We start from the raw sequence: 4,915 nt of genomic DNA, 5'->3' as shown, positions 1-4,915 counted from the left end.
TGAGACTAATCGAATAGATACATTTTTGCAAAGGAAATCGGTAGCATTAGGAGTAGCTTGGCCTCTGCAAAATAAAAGGATAAACCAAATCAAAACCGGATTTAAAACAAGAGTGGGAATTATGGAAGGATAAAATGTTCCAAGGCAAAGGTGTTGAATACTGGTACCACAACAAAACCTCCAACGAGATGTATTATGACTACACTTTAACAACGGACTCAAGCTTTATCGTTTTTCTCAGGCTTAGAACAAATACCTTTGGTACCAAGGTCACTCTGGCCCAAGCTGAAGCCAGTAATGATGTAATATTAAGCCTGAGACGCTTGCGCATGTGTTGTGTGAGTGTTCTCACAATAAATCTAAGATAATACAAACGCACAATGAAATTGTCCATGTACTCAAGGATGAGTTAATTAGAGAAAATCATAAAGTGATGCTTGAACCTGAAATTCCTGTTGAAAAAAAAAAATTGTTTAAACCGGACTTGGTAGCTACTAAAATTGAAGAGGCTGTAATTATTGACGTAACGGTACGTTTCGAGCAAAGCCAGTCTGAGAAAAGTGCTACAGAAGAAAAGGTTTCTAAATATAATAATAGGCGAAGTCCGTACTTTGTTTACCGTCAGTTTTTTTTCTTTACAGACTCTTTTATCTTGGGAGCAAGAGATACTTTAATTAAAAAAACAATAAAGGAACTTGAGAAATCACAAATTGCCAACAAGAACATATTAAAAACAATTAATCTAATAACAATTAGAAGTAGTATAGAGATTGCTAATTCTAATGTTGACTATGGCTGAAATGTTAGCTGTTGTAAATAGCTAATAGCAAAAAAATAAATACTGGTTCAATTGTTATATTTGGTGAATTTCCAATTATGTTCTGAGAATTTTAATAGTTCCGCAATATGATAAATATTTTATTAGTTCAATTCATTGTGTAAATTTATCTATATTATTTTATCTTTGTTCATGTAAAAACTACTCCATATTGACTAACATGTATTAATATTTGTAATTTATGGTACTGTATTTATAAAGAATTACTATTTAAACCTTGACTACACCATTTGGTTGTATTTCTTTTATATTCATTCCTAGTATGTTTATTATGTAACTAGAATGTAAATTCAGTTCTTAATTTAATTTTTCTCTTTTATTATTATTGTAATATTAGTTGTTTAATACGACTAACTTTTTGTAACAATCAGACATTAGTTGTCGAAATCTTAATTTGTTTTGTAAATATTTTTACCTGTTAATCAGGAAATGCAATAAAGGTACTGTTATAGCCAAATGCCTCGTCATCTAATCAGTAACGCGCATGAATGGATTAACGAGATTCCCACTGTCCCTATCTACTATCTAGCGAAACCACAGCCAAGAGAACGGGCTTGGAAAAGTTAGCGTGGAAAGAAGAAACTGTTGAGCTTGTCTCTAGTCTGATACTGTAAGGATACATGAGAAGTGTAGCATAAGTGGGAGACTTTTTACTGGGTCGCCGGTGAAATACCACTACTTTCATCGTTTCCTTACTTACTCGGTGAGGCGGAGCGCGTGCGTCGTTCTTCGTGTTCGGCGTACGGTATTCTTCAACCAAGTCTGGCAAGTCTGTCTTCTCGGACGATCCGATCCGAGGACGATCCGATCAAGCGGGGAATTTGACTGTGGCGGTACATCTGTCAAAGAATTACGCAGATGTCCTAACGCCAGCTCAGTGAGGACAGAAACCTCGCGTAGAGCAAAAGGGCAAAAGCTGGCTTGATCCCGATGTTTAGTAAGCATAGGGACTGCGAAAGAACGCTCTATCGATCCTTTTGGCTTGGAGAGTTTCCACCAAGTGGTGTCAGAAAAGTTACCATAGGGATAACTGGCTTGTGGCGGTCAAGCGTTCATAGCGACGTCGCTTTTTGATCATTCGATGTCGGCTCTTTCTATCATTGCGAAGCAGAATTCGCCAAGCGTTGGATTGTTCACCCACTAATAGGGAACGTGAGCTGGGTTTAGACCGTCGTGAGACAGGTTAGTTTTACCCTACTGATGCGCGATCGTTGCCATAGTAATCCTGCTAAGTACGAGAGGAACCGCAGGTTCGGACAATTGGTTCATACACTCGGTCGAGCGGCCGGTGGTGTGACGCTACCATCCGCTGGATAATACTTGAACGCCTCTAAGGTAGAATCTTATCTAGGCAAAGAAACGGTATCTGGCGTCCCTCATTTGAAAGTGTATTTACTTCGTGAAGCGAAAGGTAGGCTCGTCCTACTTTACATGGCCCATGGTTTGCGGCAGATGTATTGTAAGGACGATATTGATTCTCAGAATCTCTTTCGTGAGTTACACCAAAGAGATGTTCAAGGTTGGGACGTGGAATCCTCTGTAAACGACTTAGATACCTGGCGGGGTATTATGAACGGTAGAGTAGTTGCCACGCTGCAATCTGTTGAGACTTAGCCCTTGCTTGGAGGCTTCGTCTTGGCGGTTAGACGAGACCTCCGGGGTATCTCCGCCACCTAAGCTGGTGTACTTTTTATATTTTTTCCGCTCACAATTGCCGACTTTTACTTTGTTTATTTCGTAGTCGCTCATAATTGCCGACTTCTGCTCATCATTGCCGAGTTTTACTTTATTTTTTTTTCGCACTCGCTCACCCTTGCCCATCTTTAATTTTTTCTCATATATAAAAGGGTTAGTAAGGGGGACCATGTCCCCCTCTCCGACCGCTATTTAGTCCCATTAGTTTGATCATTATTGTCACATGCACGTGTCTGGATCGTGTCTGACCCGCGCGTGTTTTGCGAGTAAGCGGTCTTACACGAGATGGAAGAACCTCGCAGCAAGTGTGGGCGAGATCTTTAAAGGGAACGTATTTAGGCAGTGGCGAGCTCGTCCGTCAATTCCTTACCCCAGACCGTACTCCCTCCGTGATACCAGATACCACAGTAATCTTACTATCACCGAAGAGTACACCTGGCATGCAGCTCCATATAATGTGTCCGTTCCCAGAAATAGTACATTTGTCTCATTATAAGCAGGGGCTCCTTTATTTGACGGCAATAAAGTTATCCATCACCGACATGGCTTACCATCTGGTTCCCGTTCAACGTAAGCGTGCACGGACTGGTTTAAATGACGGTAACTGCGACCTCCATCACCGCCACAATTTACCGTATGCTTTCTTTTGTTGAATTTCATTAGTTTACGGTTATGTGGTGACTTCTTAATTTGGTTGTTTTCGCTCACAGTTGGTACTTTCCAGATGAGGTATAAATATATATCTTCTCTTGAGAGTGCAACAAGTGTCTTATGTGGAATGTTCCATATCCTTATAATTGCCGAGTTTGTTTTTCATTTGCTCATAATTGCCGTCTTTACCTTTTCCCATTCGCTCACGCTTGCCGATCCTTGCTTCTTTACACATACATAAAAGTGTTAGCAAGTGGAACATGGGTCTCATGATTGACAGGGGTTTCTTTATATGTTGGCAACTAAGCCATCCATCACCGACATGGTTTACCTTCTCGCTCCCGTTAAACTTAAGCGTGGACGGACTTGTTTACATGACGGTAACTGCGCTCTCCATCACCGCCACAATCTACCGCATGCTTTCTTTTGTTGAACTTCATTAGCTTACACTTATGTGGTGATTTCGTTTTAAATTTGGTTGTTTTAGCTCACAATTGTGTGCTTTCTATCGACTAAAATTTCCAGACGATGTGTGTATCTGGTCGTGAGAGTACAACAAAGGTCTTATCACAACGTTTTCTTTTTAATTTTTACCACATATTTTTAAGTATGATAATGGTTTATTTATTTTGAACTTCACAGCCCTGTATTTCAATTTGGAATTTTTACCTACCTCTTCATTCATTTGCTGTGTTTTTCCCTTAGAAGTATTTAATTTTTCTTAAATTATTTATTTATTTAATCTCGTTGAGAAAAATTCGTGTTCACAGAAAGAAATTCCTCTTTCACTTCCGAGGTGACACACGCCAGCACCGCGTTTTATCGGATTTCCGCCGTTCCCTCCCATATACTTTGCTGTTGCTTTAGTGTGCACGAAGTCCCTTGAAATTTTAACCTATCTGCCAAGTTTATGCACCGGACCAAAGAGATGCAATAAACCTATATTTTCTTTGGAGGAGGGGAGGCGTTTGGGTTTGTGAGAAAAGCCATGGATGAATTTTTATATATATTCCGTGTCACTGTGGTTATATATATATATATATATATACTTATTTCTTTACATAGTGCTTTGCCATGCTTTGGGTTGAAATTTTACTTTTTTTTAGTTAGAACAGTTTTGTTAAAAACGTGATTTGCAATAACAGCAATTTCAAACGTTAGCGAAAAATAAAAATATTGGAATTTGCTTTATTTCTGTATCAGCCACCTTGTGGCTAAGCCGTTAATATATGCACTTCTGCCGTTAGGGATCCGAGTTTTATTCCGGCAAACAGCCTGGGTGGTTCGTTTCCCGTATTAAGCCAAATTTCAACTTTGTTGCATATATTTATTATTATTATTATTATTATTATTATTATTATTATTAATAGTATTATTATTATTTTTAAAAATGAAATTAAATGAAATCTTCAAGATTTACATTCCACAGTTATGCTGCGGTCTAGATACATCTCATGTGGAAATTGCACTATTCTGGTTTGAACAGTTTCGTTAAAATAGTGGGAGAACGTATTTTTGGAAAACTTTTACATTTCGCTCACACTTGTGGTCATGGTTATTCTATTTACTTTCTTACTCTGTTATTGCTCACCCATTGGCACAGAATATTAGCTGGTTAAGTGACATTTATGTTGCTTTACTTCTTAACGCATTTTTTAGACCTTATAAATTGTGACGGTAAGTGTGATCATTCTGAAGGCAAGTGTGAAAATTTTCACAGCACGTGTGAGC

The 4,915-nt window shown here is 38.6% G+C and overlaps 1 pseudogene; it reads left to right on the top strand.

Annotated features, from left to right (window-relative positions):
- Window positions 1–1,396: 1,396 nt before the first annotated feature.
- On the top strand, window positions 1,397–2,470 carry LOC145688717 (large subunit ribosomal RNA; annotated as a pseudogene).
- The last annotated feature ends 2,445 nt before the right edge of the window (window positions 2,471–4,915 follow it).

This window comes from Thermobia domestica, chromosome 6 (assembly GCF_964235325.1).
Source record: "Thermobia domestica chromosome 6, izTheDome1.hap1.1, whole genome shotgun sequence".
Classification (NCBI taxonomy): domain Eukaryota; kingdom Metazoa; phylum Arthropoda; class Insecta; order Zygentoma; family Lepismatidae; genus Thermobia; species Thermobia domestica.
Note: the sequence above shows the minus strand (reverse complement) of the source record. Positions and strands in the feature narration are given on the sequence as shown.